Source organism: Acanthochromis polyacanthus, chromosome 22 (genome assembly GCF_021347895.1).
Source record: "Acanthochromis polyacanthus isolate Apoly-LR-REF ecotype Palm Island chromosome 22, KAUST_Apoly_ChrSc, whole genome shotgun sequence".
Lineage (NCBI taxonomy): Eukaryota > Metazoa > Chordata > Actinopteri > Pomacentridae > Acanthochromis > Acanthochromis polyacanthus.
This window is the reverse complement of record NC_067134.1, coordinates 20,775,915-20,794,839: the sequence shown is the minus strand read 5'-3', so window position 1 is coordinate 20,794,839 and position 18,925 is coordinate 20,775,915. Positions and strand designations below refer to the sequence as shown.

At 40.7% G+C, this 18,925-nt stretch overlaps 1 long non-coding RNA gene across 10 annotated transcripts in view; it reads right to left on the bottom strand.

Annotated features, from left to right (window-relative positions):
* LOC110967283 (uncharacterized) overlaps positions 1–18,925 on the bottom strand; it is a 340,473-nt gene that overhangs the window by 63,674 nt on the left and 257,874 nt on the right. For 4 of the 10 annotated variants that reach the window (XR_007938883.1, XR_007938876.1, XR_007938879.1 and 1 more), the window contains 2 exons: positions 10,045–16,604; positions 9,707–9,858 (listed from right to left, as the gene is read on the bottom strand). This is a non-coding gene — a long non-coding RNA (uncharacterized LOC110967283). The remainder of the gene's footprint in view (positions 1–9,706; positions 9,859–10,044; positions 16,605–18,925) is intronic. The other 6 variants (XR_007938884.1, XR_007938881.1, XR_007938882.1 and 3 more) reach the window with 6 other exon arrangements.

Genomic DNA, 18,925 nt, shown 5'->3' with positions numbered 1-18,925 from the left:
AAGCTTTTTTAGCAACACAAAGCAGAACTACACGATATTATTCAGGTGGTTGTGATGTTCTGTCAGACTGGAAACCCTTCGTACTTCAACCATTAACATCTAGACTTGGACAGATCTTGCGCACAACAAAGTAAAAACACTCAAACTCAAATCACCACACTACAACACCAAATCTGCTTCCTGTTCTCATGCTCCTCTGATGATGAACCATCTTTTCGAGTCACCAAGATGCCAACGCAAAACTTCAACCCTTCAGAGCTCGTACGAGACGTTTCCTGCTTCCTCTCAGACTTTCTTGACTAAAACAACAAAAGTTTAAACAGAAGAAGGAACGTCAGATAAAGAATTTATAGGTGGCATCTTTTAGTTTCAAGTTGATGAATGATTCCAACAATTGCGACGGACTTTGTTCAGGCATTGATTGGTTATTACAGCGTCATCAAAGTGCGAACATCTGAGTGCTCGAAGAGGAAGAAAAAAAGAGGAAGGAAGCGGCTGCTGGAAGCGATTGTGACGAGGTTTGACTTTGTGTCCACGGCATGATTTATTTATCAACTCGACGGCAGTTTTCATGGTTAGATTGGGGCGACGGGGGGGCTGTCGCGAAGTTAAAAAGAGTGGAGGGAGCTACAAGGAGCAGACATGACCTCGGTTTGACGAGAGGGAATCAAAAAGATCACGATAGCTCTTGTGCCCACAACACTGAAAGGGAACAAATGGCTCTTTAATATTTCCATGCATAGCAAAGGGAAAAAAAAGAAGAAGAAAAAAAAATCACGAGGACGGTGATGAATAAAACAAAAAGAAGCAACAAGAAAGGGGCTGCAGCGGCGGCGGCGTCTTTGTGAGGCTGGGGAGGAAATATGCGCCGTGTCAAAAGCCGTCATCTTTTTATCTAATGGGTGCGATGGCTGTAATGCATCCATGTGGCCCTCACTTTAATAATTGAACAGACATCAGGGCAGCACCTGCTGGGAGCCCAAATCATCGTCGCAGCTTTGAACAAACCGCTGTGACATTGCGGCACCAGGAAAAAAAAAGGCGGAAAAAAAAGGGATGCATTCGAGGCGGTGAACATGGCCCGGGGCTACAGAGTAATGAGCACGTCTCCACGGAGCCTCCACAGATTCACTATTTGAAAATTGTTTCTTGTCTTAATAAATCCTAAATGTGTAATTTACTCGTGAAAAAGGAACAACAAAGCAGCTGACGTTCCCCTCTGCCTCCCATCTCCCCTGTAAAATGACAGAAGTCGCCCCGGTCGGGTTTCCTCAGGTGTAGACGAAGCTCCCCTCAGATTTCCTCGCCCGTCCTCCCCCTCCTTCCCATCTCTGCTCCCCCCAAATTGCAAAGTCATTGAAATTCTCTGTGTGCTTTTGCAGGAATTATAAAACCTTCTGAATCAATTACGACATCAATCGGGCTGAAATCTGCGGACGATGAATATGTATAAAAGTACACACATATCCGGCTAATTAAACAAGGCCGTCAGAAATCACTTCAGACAGGTCCGGCAAACGCACAGCGAGCATACATTAACCAGCGGGAAGTTCAGGCCAAGAGACAGCTGAAGCAGGCGCTGAATGCTGAACACAAATTATATGGAGATCTGGCTCCTCAACAACAACTTTAATGCACTTCACTGTGCAAAATGCTGATTGTACGCCAGATGTATTTTAAATAAATTGTGGCCATTCCTGCATGGATTGTCAGATCAGCGTTAAGGAAGTAACTCCAGTGAGGCCATAAACTCCCGCAAGATCACTGGCGTCAATTGGTTTTCATAATTATATTGATTGTCAATCTGTCAGGGAGTAATTAAACTTGTGGCCCTCTCTGACAGCTTAAATAATGCAACCGATACTGGGATTTTGTGCAAATACTGACAAATGTGTCTGATAAAATCACGATTTTTCTAACCTTGTTAACATGTTAATTTGGTTATATTTACATGCTGAGTGAAATTAGCACTCAACACCATGCCTAGGGAAGTCTAGGGTTTTCTGTTAATTGATTTACTGCCGTTAAAAATATATTAATCAGCATGTCAGAAAATGTTTTGAACTTTAGCTGTAGTACTTGGCTGTGCCACCAGGTGGAGCCTCTTGCTGTTTACTGAAAAAGAAAACTGTTGTTTGTATTAAATAGTGTATGAAGCAGTTTTGTGTTGACAAGCAGAGATAATTCCGTGGGTTTAGCTAGCAAAGCGCACCATGACAAAGACTTCTGTCACAGTTAATGACTTCTTGGCTGACTTTAACACTGCTGAAATAAATAATGCTCACTTCACTTTGGATTTTGATGTAGATACTGGTAAATATTTAGAGATTACAAAGTTTAATAACTTTTTTATCAAACGCAAATTTTAAAGGTCGTTACCCCAAAAAAATTAACTTGATTAAGATCTCTAAAATTTGAATATTGATAGCATAAAAAAGTAGAAGGATATTTTTAAATTTCAAAAACAACTTGTCAGTGCCCTCTGGTGGACAAATCATGCAACAGATGTACTTAACGCTACTCAAAGATAATTGCACATTTTTATGCTGCATTTTCTCATCTGGAAACAGAAAATAGTGGTAAAACTGTCTAAATTAAATTAAAAAGGACGAGAAACAACCGGTGTTTCAGTGGTAAAAGATGATTCTGACTCAAATCAGGGGCGACAATAAGCCAACATACTGGGTTTATAAAAACTTGTATATCTGACATGATAACAATAAAGTGCCAATTCCTCTGATTTTATCATCATGCTAAATGTGCTACATACAGTATACTACCACACAGTACTAGTATTAAGAGAAATGCAGTAATAAAATCGCACATTTCTGCAAATTTTTGTCTACTTTCCACTGGACAAAATGGACTTCTCCATCTGCAGGCTATTCACTTCACCCTTCAAATTAGCAAATGATGAAACTCTTGTGCAATCCCACGTTCAGCTGTACCAAATGAATTCACTTACAAAAAGAGAAAACAAAAACATAAATCATCTTCAGAAAACCAAAAAATGAATTCACAAACAGCTCCTCTCTGCACTCGGACTGCTCTCTGGTTTCTCTTTCTTTCTTAAATACAACGCCAGGTCCATCATTAAGCTGAACTGTCTCGTGCCTCAGGGTGTAAAAGCACAGAGATCTCTTCCGTTTACCCATTAGGAAGTTCGAGAAGTGAAAATTAGGCTCATTTTTACTGTTACTGAACAACTTAACATACGGAGTACAGAGAGAGTTCAAACTAAGGAGCTTGTTGGATGGCTTTAACAGGTGCAACTGCGACTTCTGGGACTTTATTGGCCTTTGTTCCCACTCTTAGTAAGACATAACCCAAGTCATGTACAATTTATTATCTTGGTACTATGGTTAGATTTTTAAAGAGTAGTAAACCTCAGTGTTTGACATTTCAGAGTAAATGGCTTAACTTGTTGGATAAAGGAAAAAAAAATTCAAAGTGTCTTAATTAACCAGAAACATCACATGAACAACAACTCAGACAGTTGGTGGAAATTTTGCTGCATTGCTCATCGAGTTGTTGACTTTAAACATGCAGAAACATTGTGGGCGAAAGCAAAAATTTGGGTGATGGTAGGACACTTTAAATTATTAATGCAAATTCATGTGATGCAGATACATTTTTTGCAAAGATTTTTTATATGTATATTTACATATGATTTTTAAGATGTAACTGCTAGTTGCTGTACACGTAGCTCTCGACGAGAGATCACCAGAAATAATATGGGAGACTCTGAAATCATCCAGAGAAAGATTCTTGGGTTTGAAGGAGCTTGCTAAAATGGAGCTTTTCAATGAGTCCTGACAGTTAGGCACTATGTTTGGTGGACACACATCACAAACACACCATCTCCACTGTCAAGCATAGTGGGGGCAGTTTCATAATGTGAAGCACGGTGGTGGCAGCATCATGGTGTGAAGCATGGTGGTGGCAGCATCATGATAGTGGTGGCAGCATCATAACTTAAAGCATGGTGGTGGCAGTATCATAGTGTGAAGCACGGTGGTGGCAGCATCATCATATGAAGCACGGTGGTGGCATCATCATCATATGAAGCACGGTGGTGGCAGCATCATGGTGTGAAACATGGTGGTGGCAGCATCATGATAGTGGTGGCAGCATCATAACTTAAAGCATGGTGGTGGCAGCATCATAACTTAAAGCATGGTGGTGGCAGTATCATAGTGTGAAGCACGGTGGTGGCAGCATCATCATATGAAGCATGGTGGTGGCAGCATCATCATATGAAGCACGGTGGTGGCAGTATCATGATAGTGGTGGCAGCATCATAACTTAAAGCATGGTGGTGGCAGCATCATGATGTGAAGCACGGTGGTGGCAGCATCATCATATGAAGCACGGTGGTGGCAGCATCATCATATGAAGCACAGTGGTGGCATCGTCATCATATGAAGCATGGTGGTGGCAGCATCATGGTATGGGAATGCTTTTCTGCAGCAGGTCTTGAAAGGTTTGTAAAGGTAGAGGATAAAATGAATGCAGCAAAGTATAAAGAAATCATCGAGGAGAACCTGATGTCGTCTTCAAGAGAACTGTGATTTGGCAGAAGATTTGTTTTCCGGCAAGACAATTTGCCAAAGCTGTAGAGAAATGGTTTAAAGATGACAACCTGAATGTTCTGGAAGCCAAGACAGAGCCCAGACCTCAATTTAAGTGGGAATTTTATCTGGACTTAAAAAGCCTGTTCACCCAGGATCCCAATGCTGCCATGCAGAGTTTGAGCAGTTCTGCAAAGAAGAATGGGGTAGAATTGCAAATTCCATTTGTGCAAGATTAACTGAGACCTTTCCACACAGTCTTCACGCTGAAAAAGTTAAAGCTAAAGATGCATCTACTCAATACTGACATGAAGGGCATGAAAACGTATGCAACCACATATTTAAGATTTTAAATGTCAAATTAATTGACATTACTTTACAGAAATATGCCTTCACTTTGACATCTTGTAAATTCTCGTCAAATAAGCCACTTTATTGAAGTTGCACTGCAGTAAAAGAGGGAAACTTTAGCTCCGTATGCCACACTTCTCTCCGTTAAAGCTCCACTTGGTGATGCACAGCGATATTTCTGCACCAACATGCCACCTCATGTGCTTTCACCTCGTCCTCCTGCTGGATAACAGCCTCGGCTAAACGCCTGAAAATGCACAAATTTCCTCTGAACGAAATCAGCTATGATAAAAATCACCTCGCGCCGACTTCTCCCTCGTCTCGCTTGACACAAAGTTACCCAGGCGCCTCGGCGGCGGAGGAGTTTGGCGGTTTTAATTTTTTATTTTTCAGCTCCTCGGCCAGTTGTCCCCGGGCCTCGGCTGTCTCTGCCCATGACTCCCGTTCTGAGATGAGCTGAGGGAAGGAAGGCAAAGGGGGAAGCAGAGCCCAGCCAAGAGGCCCTGAGGCCGAGGCCCTCTCTGGACCCCCAACCCCAGGTCACCGAGCACCTCGGGTCAGCCGGGCCTGGTGAGGGAATCGCCCAGCTACCGGATCAAGGAGGAGGAAGGAGGGAGGAGGAGGAGACTCCCCCGGTGTCTTGTGTAATCAACATTTAGAGAACAGCTGGAAGGAGGAGGAGGAGTGTGTGTTTGTTGTGTGCATGAGTTTTCTCACGTTCAGACGCATTTGATCTGTCGTATGTGTGCGTTTTGTTTCATGTGAGCCGCAGCAGCTCCGGCATTATCGAGTTATCGTCTTGTGTGTGGTCGGTGTGTATTCCCCGCTGGGCCTCTGCGCTCATGGCGGGTTCAGAGTCGGGGTCTTTGCCCGCAAATAAAACTCCTCCTTTGGGTGCCAACAAGCTCGTCTCTGGGCGGAGCTGTCAATGCGAGGCGGGGAAGAAGACGGGTGATGGAGTTTACAGTTTTGAAGCGGCAAAGATTCACTTAAATGAAACTGTATCTTTAGTTAGACAAGTTTGAGATCGCAAGGCAGGATCTGGAGTCAGAGTGGAACGCACAAAATGCTATTTTTACCTTTTGGAGAAGCCTGAAACACAGATTAATCTTTTAAAGGTTCATTTTGATCCTGTTTTACCTCCACAGTGACTCAATCTGCCTGTCTCAGGATATAATTGGCTTGAAGAATATTAAACAAAACGGAAGAAAAGCACAAAATTATGCTCAGTTTCTTTAAAATTCTTAATATTATTGTATCATTGCCAGCTGTTTCACAATGAATACTGACAATTTCAGGTTTCTTTTGTTTTTTTTGGTTATATTTTTCATGCCTGTCCTTACGATTCCTGTCCTTAAGTGAAGCAAATGTAATGGGCAAGACTTCATAAGTTAAACGTCATTCTACTCATTTTCAGACATTATTTTAAGGCTCCTTTTGTTATTTCTTTTCTTTTTATTTAATTTGTGTGATTTTCTTTAGTTTTTTTTTTTGGCCTCTGCAGAACTGTGGCATGTCTGAAGTAAATCAATAAGCAAAGGTCACTCAGATTTTTTTCTCAATGGAATCCAATTCTGGGGATTTTCCAAGAAACTTTAGATTTCACTGCAGTCTAAAGCCCAATAAAGGTCAGACACCTCAAAAGGGCTGTTTTACAACTTAAATTTTTGCACGACACCACACACAACAATCTGAACATTTTACCTTCTCATTGCTGATCATCTTTTTAAATTGAATGTTTGCAAAAAAAATGCTTAACGAGGTTTAGATTTAATTGAAGCGCAAAGAAGAAACACTAATTAAACTGCAGATTTGCAAAAAATGGTGACAGAGAAATGATGGTGAAAACTATGGACATATGGAATTATTCAAGTAACTGATTAAACATTGCTACCCTAACTAGTGGGCATCAGAAATAGTCGGTTTAAGCAATTTTGAGTATTTTATTCATGTAGTAAAACCAGTGCAGTTTGGCAAAATTTTGATCTAAAGCATGAAAATCGGAATAAACTGGTATATAACCACTCAACTAAAACCATCTGTGATCACATTCAGAACAGGAAAGTGGACGCTAGCCTGATGCTAGCATTGCTAATATTAGCTACATTCGGCAAACAAACGAAACCTCCTCACTGTAATCGCTGTCAGTCTGGCAAGATGATGCAGTTCAAGCTTGTCTTTGCTAAAAACAAAGGAACAACCAGACCTGAACCTAGCAGGTATCAAGAACAAACACGACTCTCAATTAGTTAATAAGGAGTTAGGATCAAGAAAAAAACAACGTATTTGCCATTTTTGCTGCAATTCACATTGCTGTGAGAACAACAGCACCACCTGAGTCCCCAGTTACTGGTATGGAAAATGAAGCAGATTACACTCTAAACTAAACTTTCAGACACAAATGTAGATGTTTCTAAGGTGTTTACATGAGGAAAAGTCTGAAAAATGAATGTTGTAGCTCCATAACGCACAAAAGGTAGCACTTTAAAGGTGTACAAGCCAACTGGTGGGTCTCTTTTCCATAAATAACAATGAACGCAGGGCCGGCTACCATTTAGCAAACATATGCATTGTTTGTTTTGGATGCATAAATGCTGCGGTCGCCTCGGGTACAGTGCAAACGCAACAGATCGCTCCGTGTCGCACAACATTCGAATCGACCATCTGACTAATTACAGCGGCGTACGATCAAATCAGGCTCCGGAGACCCTGAACGTGGCCTTCCGGTCAGGAAGAGGGAGCGGCCTTCACTGTCGCCGCCAGAAATAATAATTTCAATAATTTTCTATAATTTCCAGCATCTAAACAGGAAACAAAGCAGCGGCCGCCAAAGCTCCGCCCACCGAAACGCACTCACAAGGCCTCGGAACGCTTCTAAAAACAGCCTGTGCAGCTGGCGGCGAGCTTTCAGCGCTCGCACCCGCAGTCGCAGCTTACTAAATGTATGGAATCAGACTCGGTCTAAAAACTACAATTACAGGTGATATACAGATTGAAATCATAGGGGCCGCTTTTTTTGTTGAGGAAAATTGTCCTAATGAGCGGTTTGGCGATTTGTGGGGTGGAAGGGAGGGAAGGTTGGTGCTGCTGTTGGAGGAGACTGTGGAAGTCTTTTCCCTTATAGTGTGTGTGTGTTCAGATGTGTGTGTTGGGAGGTGTTGAGGGAGGAGGGAATAAACAGCTGCACCTGCTGCTGCGCCCAACACTGCCACAGTTAATGATATCGGATGATATCATTAGGCAAAGTGCTCATAAACAGATGTTGGAGGCGCTGCCTAAACAGTGTCAGCTGAGCCGGTTTGCATTTCTCTCAACATATTATTTATATAGGGCATTTAAGTTTGTTATGTTAATAACCCCTCTGTTAGCATGCAGGATGTGGCACGGCAACAAAACAGAGACCGAGTCGGTGTTGGAGGCAGTTAAAGTGAAAGCTCAGAGCCTCCGAGGACCATCTGAGGTGTGAAGAGCTGAACAGCAGGAGGAAGAGGAAGCGAACGCTCACCTCAGCTCTGTAGCATCGCTGTAAAAGCATCTGAGGGTCAAATCCTGGGTTTAAATTATACTATTCACCAGTTAAACTAGAGGTCATGCCATATTTTACCACAATATAAACTGAACTTTGCTGCTAATTATGGTAATGTCAAGAAATGTTATGCTGAAATAATCATTTAAAAAAAAATACAGTTTCAGCCCTAAAAATATTTGCAGCACTTTTTTCTTATTTGGTATCTATTTGATTAGTATCTGGAAAATTGATTAAATATCTGTAAAATAACAGTCACTTACAGGCATTTAATTGTGGTAAAATAATGTAATTTACAGTCAAGAGATTTTTGAAAGCTATTTTGCTTTTTTGTTCTCCGTTTTTTCTAAAAGAGAACAGCAACTATTTGAAAGTAATGATCACTCATGGGTATTTAATAATATCACTGTAATTTTAGAGTGAAGAAAAGTTAGGTTTAATTTAGATATGTATTTATATTTTTCCTACCATTTTTTCCTGTAAAACAGGAGAAAACCTGAAGAGTAGTAAATAATTACAAATCACACAACTTCAACTGCGTCCAACTTTTCTTACTTAAATGTAAACATACAGTGTGGAAATTTAGCCTTTTAAATGTTACATAAATCAGTATTTGTAACATTAACACATATCAAAACTGCAAAAAAAAGTGGGTTAAATTCCCCTTTAAATTTACTGCAAAGCACAATGACATCTTCAAATCACCTGATATTTCCCCTCCTATCAGTGTAAAATGTAAAAAAAAGTAAAGTTTCTGTTATATATGACATATCTGCCAAGCGAAGAAAATAAACAAGCACAGATGTGATATTTTTGCTGTAAAATGACCAAAAAAGCATTATTTTATAACAGCAGGAGCAGATTAATTTACTCTCTGGTAGTTGCAGCTACAAAATAAAACACAAATTTTCCCATTTCTGGACAAGAAAACAACAGTTGGTGACTAGACCCTCAAAATAAATAACATTTCTGAAAATAGCAATCAGCTGGAGGCATTTCATTTTGGTAAAATCACGTAATTGTACAGTCAGGAATGAGATAAGCTACAGTTTGGTCAGTTTACTGTGTGAATCTAAGCTTCTTTCTGTTGCAGCCATTTAACACACACAGTTTATTTATGTATTTACCTGCTGATGAATAAACAAGGTGTGTCCACAGGCGAGCTTACATCAGTCCTCCTCACTGTACATTAACTGCTTTGCTCTTACATTTCATTTGCATGTGTTGGTGAAATGTTTGGTGATCAGTTGCGGCTTACCTTGATTCTACTTGAGGTTCATTCACAGAAACACCTTTCGGGACGAAAATCCTGCCAGGCTTTCTGGACATCAAACATTCCTGGGTTCTGTTTGGTGTGTTTCTGAAGTACTCATGGAATCAGTGGTAGCGATTGAGCTGCACTACCGCCACCTAGTGTTTAGGAGGGTCAACCAAAATGTAAATCCAGAATAATATCTTGATTTATTCGATGCTGCAGCCAAATTTTAGTTTAGGTGTGTTTGATGAAAAACTTTTAAAGTGATAAATGCAGAGAAAGTGTTAAAATGTTCTTGAAAATTAAACAAACTGGAGAGTTAGAGAGGGCGTGATACGTACCATTAAGGTGGAATACAGTGGCGCCGTGGCTTAGTTGGCTAAGTGCCTGTTTAATAAACAGGAGATCCTGGGTTCGAATCCCAGTGGTGCCTTTCTTCAACTGCATTGGTAACCTAACAAACATGACATTAGGTGAGGAAAAACAACAATTAAAGCTCTTGAAATTACAATAGTTTGATTAAATTCCCTGTAGTATTCAGTCTATGCTCTGTGGTGTTTAACACAACAAAATTTATTTCACTAAGAATGCCCAGAAACATCATCGCATCGTTTTTTTTTTTTTAACCATTTAGTTCGGACAATAAGTGCATGAAAGACTATTGCCACTAAAACAGAAACAATGAAACATGCCGAGAGCTAAGACAGGAGGTCATTTTGGTGAAATATTTTGCTGCAGGATGTGTTTTCTCTATCCAGATAATATGCATTAAGCTAGCTAGCTAAACATGCTTCCTCTGTAAATATACATTTACACACTTTCTTTGTGAATTGTTCAACATACATGAATTAAATTTTTCTAAACTAGAACGAAACAGGAGGAGGACTTTTATGAAAGGCTCTCATCCAAGTTAATGGGGTTTCGGTTGATTTGTATATGAATACAGAGCTGTGTGGAAACTCCATAATTAGATAATTTACTGTTATTCAGTCAGGTGGACAGTTGTACAGATTTATATGAATTCAAATGTGCAAAATCTCTCCATATGCAGAGAAAATGGCAAAGTTGTTCCTGTGATCCAGACATTTCGACAAAATAAAACATTTTTTGAACTTGAAAACAAAAAAACAACCAACCACACGATTCCATTTGGTTTATTTCATTTAAAAATGATGCACAAAAAAGCCAACTAAATTCCATTTCAACTTCTACAACTGCCTAAACACAAAAAAGGATGGTGTTGGACATTTTGAGTGTAACAACTGAAAGTTTTTTTTCCCCATTTTTGGTTTTAAAACAAATGAATTCTGCATCATCTGTTGGAACCTAAGCCCTCAATATTTAGAGCAGACGCATTTCCCCTCCCAGTCATAATAAGAGCAAATATAACACCACATGCATGCAGAAAAGGCACAAATTGGTGCATTAAATTCACCAGAATACTAAAAATCAGATGCCTGGCCCTCAAAATAACATGTCCCATCAATGTTATGTTATCCTCATGCTGTTGTGCTTTTTAACTTCATCTGCAGCTCTGGGACAGCTGTAAGTTTACATGACAGAAGTCCTGTTTGGTGCAGCAATAAAATCAAACTGTAAACCAACAAATTCGAGCAGCAGGAAAGAAAAAAAAAGTGAAAACAAATGTCTGGTCCCACCTTGCAGCCGCCGAGCATCAAGCCTCACTTTTACAGCACTCGTACACGTGTTAACAGATTTATGTAAAAGGTTAACGTCCTCGTGTTATTCTGCTCAGGCGCTGCCATTTTACCTCCCTCCCTTCCTCCCTCCCTGGTTGGGAAAAAAGAGAAAAAAAAGGGGGGAACAGGCGCCCATTTCCCTGCCACCATTATGCTCATTTGTCCTGTCAAGAGAATGACAGGCCGCTTGACTCTTCCCCAGATACGACCATTAGGTAACGCTCTGTCATCTGACAGCGAGGCATTCTGCCGCTCCCTAAAAACCCCCTAATTATTTCCTTCGCCACAGACAGGCGGCGGCGGGAAGGTAATTTTTAACCTTTCACGTGCACCTGGGGAACCCTCCTCCGGGGAGCCAAGGTGCCTGTGTGGCATTCAGTCATCAAAACATGACCTTTTATGGCCGTTCGGAGAGCAGTTGGCACCGGGTGCCACGCGCCGGCTAATGCTAATGTTGATGACTAATTTATGCATCAGCCGACCGCATCTGCAGCAAGTTTAGTGCAGCAACAATGTGTGACAGGGTGGCGAGAGGAAGGAGGCAGAGAGGAGAGGGGCATCGCTGCAGAGCAAGCAGAGGTGAAAGACATTTTGGGGGAAGGGGTGGGGCTTTTGGAGACACCCGGTAGCCTGGCACGACGGGGAATTGAGGGGCTAATTATGTTGCAGGGAATACATTCAGCGTGACCAGCGAGCCTTTTTAGAATTTGTCGAGCGCAATCTGACTAACGTGGCTGACCTTTACTTTTTTTTTTTAGCCCAAATTGCGGGAGACCAGAGAGCATGCAAGATGTGTGCATATTCTCTGACCTAATTGGCTTTTTTCTTGTGAGGCTAAACACTGTTCACCTGTCAGGAATCCGGACCACGTTTTGAAGTTTTACTGGAGGTTTATTGAAAGTCTACATTCACCACGAGTGCGGGTGTTTGCAGCCATCTACGAAGTAAATCAGATTTCAGAAACATGTTTTTTCTTATCTTTCTAAAAAAAAAAAAAAAAACTCCCCTTCCTTTGCCTGTTCTGGACCTCCTACTAGTCTGACAGTCTTGACTGATACTTTCACTGCAAAAAAACAAAAACAAAAAAAAACAATCTTTTGCAACCAATTTATTGTTGTAATACAGAACAAACGATGTTTACCCCAAAAATGACAAAAACCAAAAAGAATGTCTACATCAAAAAATAAAAAAAATGCTAACTGATTCTTTTACAGTGCTTTACGTTTAAATTACAGTGTTTTACTGAATTTAAATAAGAGAAAAAAACAGAGAGAAAAAGAGAAACAATGTAAATCACTAAAGAAAAGTAGTAACCCCGAAAATAATTTCCCCCAAAAAATGAAAAAAAAAAATCCATTTAGAAGATCAGATTTTTTAAATGTTTTTTGTAAAGGGACTATCAAAATTCCCAATTTTCCAAAATTTATTTATTTTATTTACAATATTTGATCTTGAAATTGCAGTGTTTTACCTGCATTTAAACCTGCAAAATATTATTTTACAAATATTTAAATAGTAGTATTTATGTAGCACTTTTATCCAAAGCGCTTTACATGATACATCACATTCACCCATTCACACACTGATGGCGGAAGCTGCCATGCAAGGCACTAACCATGACCCACCAGGAGCAATTAGGGGTTTGGTGTCTTGCTCAGGGACACCTCGACATAAGCTCAATGGGCCGAGGATCAAACCGGCAACCTTCCAGTTTCAAGACGGCCACTCCACCCACTGAGCCATGCCATTCCTCTATTTGATTTCATTTGAAAGGAAAAGGCATATTAAGGATTGAAAAATGGTTCACTGTTTTGTTTAATTACAGATACCATCTAATAAAATCATGTTAAAAAAAGACTTTACATGTTGACTGTAAAAACACCCAAACTGTAAAAGTCTGCAACCTGCTGTACTGTATTCAAATCAGACAAAAAAAAAAAAAAATACAGGCAAATATGATTAATGGCAACCATTCTTCCATTTTCTTGATTATCTGATTTTGGGCTGCATTAACAGGCGGCTAACCAGGAAATTCTACACTTTCTTCTCCTCTGCAACACTTTCCAGTTACTCTTCGGGCATGTTCCTGGGTCAGATGAGATATGCCACCTATGCAGTTCTCAATATACCGCCAGGCTAATAAATGTTTGGACACTAACAAGTTTCAAACCCATTTCACTTGCTGAAGGCTAAACTGTAGGGGAAATGCATAATCTATCATCTAGTCATGTCTATGGGTTCCAGATTGAAGGTTGTCATTGACTGCAAAGGATTTTCAACCAAATATTAAAAGTGACAATTTGATTTATGATTATTAGTTTGTCCAACTATTTCTGGTCCCTTAAAAAGGTGGAAGGCACATATAAAAAGGGTTATAATTCCTTTACCATTGACCTGATTTGGACGTAAATACCTTCTAATAAAGCTGAAAATCTGCACTTAAAGTACATCTTGGTTGTTTAATTTCGAATCTATGTGGTGGTGCACAGAGCCCAAATGCTGAAAATGGTGTCAATGTCCAAATGTTTGTGGAACTGACTGTAACTCCTAACAGGAGGACATCCGTGACACATCCTTAACAGATGCTGAACCACCTCAGCAAGGCAAAAGAGCAACATCTTAACTTCAAACACATTTCAAACCATTTAATCTGCAACACAAGAGGTCACCAGCCAGGTTGGAATAAAGAGCTCTGCATTCACCATGATGGTCCAGTTCAACGTCTGCATTACTGTCGATGCCTCACTTAACCCATCCGTCCATTTCTATGCTTTATTTTACTGTACATGATCAACAAGTTCCTGAAAAACTCAACCAACCAGTTTCCAGTAGACTTAAATGTGCTGATTTTCATAGCAGTTACAATCGTACTCAATGTGCGCTGAAACTCTACAGCAAAAGTGACAAAAATTCACCTACGAGGGCCTTCAGAAACCACAAATTAACAATACATCCGATGTTTAACGCAAACAAGAAAAAAAATACATAAAACTCCAACATATAAAACCACAACTTTCATTATTCGTGCCTTTAAACAAAGTGAAGCTAGCTGTTTCTCCATGTTTCCAGACTTTATGCTAAGCTAAGCTAACTAGCTGCTGGGAGTGCTGTCAGCCCTTCTCATCACAAAAATGATTACTTCTTCTTTAAACAAATGACTTTTTTGACACTTTATCTGTCTGACTTTGGACAACGCTGGTGTATTATTGGCAGAGCAGAGAATATGGATGGTAAGTCTGAGAGCGATGGTAAACCAGATGACAGAGACATTTATGTGAGAGCGTAAAATTAAAAAAAAAAAAAAAAAAGAAAGCACAGCCTCGGGCCTTTACAGTTAGCTGACAAAAACACTGTATGTTTATAAGCTTCCCCAAATTCCTGCAACTCCATAAACTGTTATTATCATGAAGTGTTTTCGGCGAGAAGATGAATTTGAGGAGGGGAACAGGATCCGGCTAATCGGATCAGAAGTAAGTGATGGTGCTATTCCGCTTGAAAAACATAATTTGTATGAATCAGGCCATGTGTGCATTTGCAAATATGTCAGACCTCCTCCTCTGCTCGCTTTCTGTATATTCAAACCAGACAGAAAGAAAGGAAGAAAGAGAGCGAGCAGGATGCTGATGGACTCTTTGTTTAGACAAATCAGGAAATTACGCTGTCTTATTTTGCCTTGGAAAGCACGATTTTTTATTTGTCTCCCCTCCCCTTCGTCGCGGGTTCAGGAGAAAGGTCGTGGCCAAGTGTTTCCCTCGGAGCATCTCCCTGCAATAAAACACAAGTAAACACAAAGCAAGACGGATTCAAGCCGCCGTACGTCCACGCAGCCATTAGTGATTTATACTCTGTTTCTAATCCCAGCGCTCGGGCCGCCCCGCTGCCATTAAGCTTCAAAATTACATGTTCTATCACAGGCCGCTGCTCTCACCTGAGTATTGGATTACTGAAATAAAATATGAATAATTAATACTGAGAAATAGGTTCCTGGCAACGGCAATGGCTGCAATTTAATAATGAGCATTATGTTTCTGGTGTTTTTTCCCTCCTTTTCTTTCCCTGTGACTCCTCCGGTGTCGTTTGATCTTCTCGGGTATCTCCACCAAGGGAGTCGCTGCATCCTCCTCCTCCTCTTCCTCTTCTTCTTCGTTGGTTCTTCTTTGGCTGGGTTCACTCCGCTGGCCGCCGGGGCGAGAGACCTGCCTTCTTCCTCCTGTGTTCTTTATTCTCCTTCCTCCTCCTCTTCTTCTTCATCTTGTTTTTTCTTTAATAAGCTGCCGTTAAATAAATTAGAAAATACCCACCCAGGGGTGATCAGACGGCCACAAACCCCTGTCATCTGTCTCCCGGCGCTGCCAGGCAAAAAGAGAGCCGGGGAGGGAAGGAAAAAGAAGAAGAAGAAGAAGAGGAGGAGGACAGCCAGGATTTGTGCTTCTTCATCTTCTTTTTCTCTTCCCTGGCTTGGTATTCTGTCAGAGGTGAGAGGGAGTTGTTTTGCCAGACAACCGAAGGCGATTTAAAAAAAAAAGAGAGATTCCATACATCCATATTTATTTAATGAGAGAATACATAAGGAGGAGAGGAAGGAAGGGAAGGAGACAGACAGAAAGAGAGGAGGAGGAAGAAAAAAAAACTTTGCTACATATGGAGTGCTTCTTACAACTAATCAGCAGACTGTTGGTGATTGGGGCCGCGGGCGCCAGGTTGGCTCGAGCCAGAGTTAGCACAGTGCCCAGGTCTTTGCTGCAGGCTGCACAGGTTGGCCTCAACTCTGCTGGGGAGCAGATGGCGAGCCAAAGCTTGTAGTCACACTTACCTTCCCCACTAAATCCCTAATCCCTCCGTGGACGCTCCTCCAAGGCAGGTTTTTGGAGGCAGAAATAGGGGTTACAATCTGGACCGGCGCGGCGCCTGCCAAAACACTCACAACACAGAAATGCAAATTAACTTATTTGTGTTGTCCGCCGGCCAAGGCGCCGCTTCTTTTGCGAGTAATTAAGATACCTTGAAAAATATTTGTAAAAGATCAATAATTTGAAATGGACAAATAACAATGTGGAGATGGAGGGACGAGCAAGGGGTGCGGGAGGATTTTTCGTTTCTCCTTCGCTTTGGCCTGACCGCCGCACGCCTCACCTGCAGATCCGTCCCTCAGGTATCAAGATGAAGTGGAAACTGGATTTCCAACACATGCGGCGACGTCCCTTTAAAGCCAGCGGCAAGAGAAAACAGGAAAAAAGAGGTTAAAAAAACCCCAACAAGCACCCCCTGAATCAGTAACTGTTAGAGGAGGCGTAGGAGCCTCGATGACACCTTTCAGCTGTGCTTGTTGGCTGCTGCTACGCTAACACACACACTAACACACACACTGTTATTAGCCTGGTGTCAGCAGCACTAAATGGGCTGCAGATGTTAATGCACTGTTTTAGATACAGTGGCAGCGAAAAGAGGCAGAGACAAACCCATTCAGACACGGAAAATAACTACAGACAGAGGAGCACATTCATTAGCAGAAGAACGCTGCACGGCGGACAATAATTCAGAGGTGATGCATTATAAACTGTTTAAACACAGTCAGTCGTGTTTAAATATCTTTAAAAAAAACAACAGATAATGTGTAGGTTTCACTTAGCTTAGCATCATGGAGATTATTGCTCCGGTCTCTGTTTAAAACATTCAGTTACAGGATGTTTTTTTTGGAGTTTAAAGCAAGACAGGAGTGTTTTTAGTGCAGAATTAAACTGGAGATTAAGGGATTTCTACGTTTTTACACATGCATTTTGTGCTAATTATGCTTGGAATCTATTTCTTTTATTGTTTTTTGTTACCCCACTCGACTGAAGCAACAAATGTGAATTGAATTGTACAACCTATCAAGGTAAGGTAGAAAAAATTCTGGCTAATCAGAGTTTCATCTTGCTATTAGCTCCCGTGCTAGTTATATTTACACACAAAAGCCTGGTAGGAACACTAAAAAATGTTGAGTTTACTTGTTTTAATATGAATACTGGTGATTCTGATGAGGCATCACATGCTGATGCACATTTTAAGCACATGTTGCTAAATCTCATGCTAATACAGAAATGCAAGGCCCATCCACATGCATGTGCCAGACAGATGGGAAAAAATATATATATACAACAATGCATGTGCCATATCACTGAAATATTAAATGATTGTAAATTGTATCACCTCACAGTAATCCAATTACTTTTCAGTTGAACCGTACAGTATTTGATTTTATTTTAGATTACAAATTAACTATTTAGATTTACTATATTAAAAGTACAGGCTTCTTATAATGCTCTTTGCTGAGGGTTGTGTTGCTCTACTTTCCTCTTTAAAATCCCCGAAATGTGTTCGATTGAATCTAATCTGACGACATATATGGCCAGGTTATAGTTTTCACTCATTTTTCTTTTTCTTTAGATCATTATTTTGCCAGAATATTCCTATTTTGCTGACTTAAAGTCATCTTCTCAGCAAGTATTTTTGTTTATCCACAGGCATTCATCCATAAATGTCACCTTCCCAACACCTTTCACACTCCTGCAGCCCCGCATCGTCACACCCCCACCTCTGTTCTTCACTGTCAGGACTATGCATTCACTATGGTAAACAGGTTCACACCAAACATGCTGGACTCCACCTGAGCCCAACTAATTTATCTTATCTGACCAAAACATGTCCTTCTGACATCATCATGCCTGAAACATATCAGCAATGATTCTGTTTGAAGTTTTGTGCCAGAGACCAGGAAAGGATGTTGTTCGTGGACTAAGTCTATCCAGGTGAACGTTCTGAAGCGTCTTTCACACCGACTCAGCTGTTACAGAAACTCTGATTTCCACTGATAAACTCTGGAACAAGTCTGAAACACTGAAACACAAAGCAGTTCACTGTCCGTGGAGTCATTGTAGGAAGACGACCACTGCAACCCTGAGTGGTGGTACTATGGCTCCTTCCATGCCTCCTGACCACTGCTTTGACTGCGTTTTCACTGATTTTTATTTGTTTATTTCTGATCCTGTGTTCTTCACCATCTTCATGCATTGACACAATCAGATTTTTAAATTCACCTGACTATTCTTTTCCATGTGCAGCCATGATGTTTGGACAGACGCAGCCTATTGGCCCAAAACTGAGCAAGTTCTGCTGTTTGTAGCTCTTTTCATAACCATGTTCACACAGTTAGTCAAACTGGTAATCACAGCTGTCCTCAATTCACTTTTGTTGCACTCAGTTCCTGGTTTATTTTCAATATAGTGTCTAAAATATTTGTTTCTGACTGCCAATAAGAAAACCGGCTCTCCAGTTCAACTCTGTGATGCAATTTTCGATAGTTTGACTTTTATGTGATAGTGCATGGGGGTGTATTTACTTTGTCTGCATACTATAATGACATCTATGGATATAATAAAAAAATAAAAACGGATGTGAAAATTAACATTTTTTCTTAAAAAAATCATGATTGAAAACATGGAGGCAGGTTTATTTGGTTATATCAGAATGTTTTCTGTTAAAA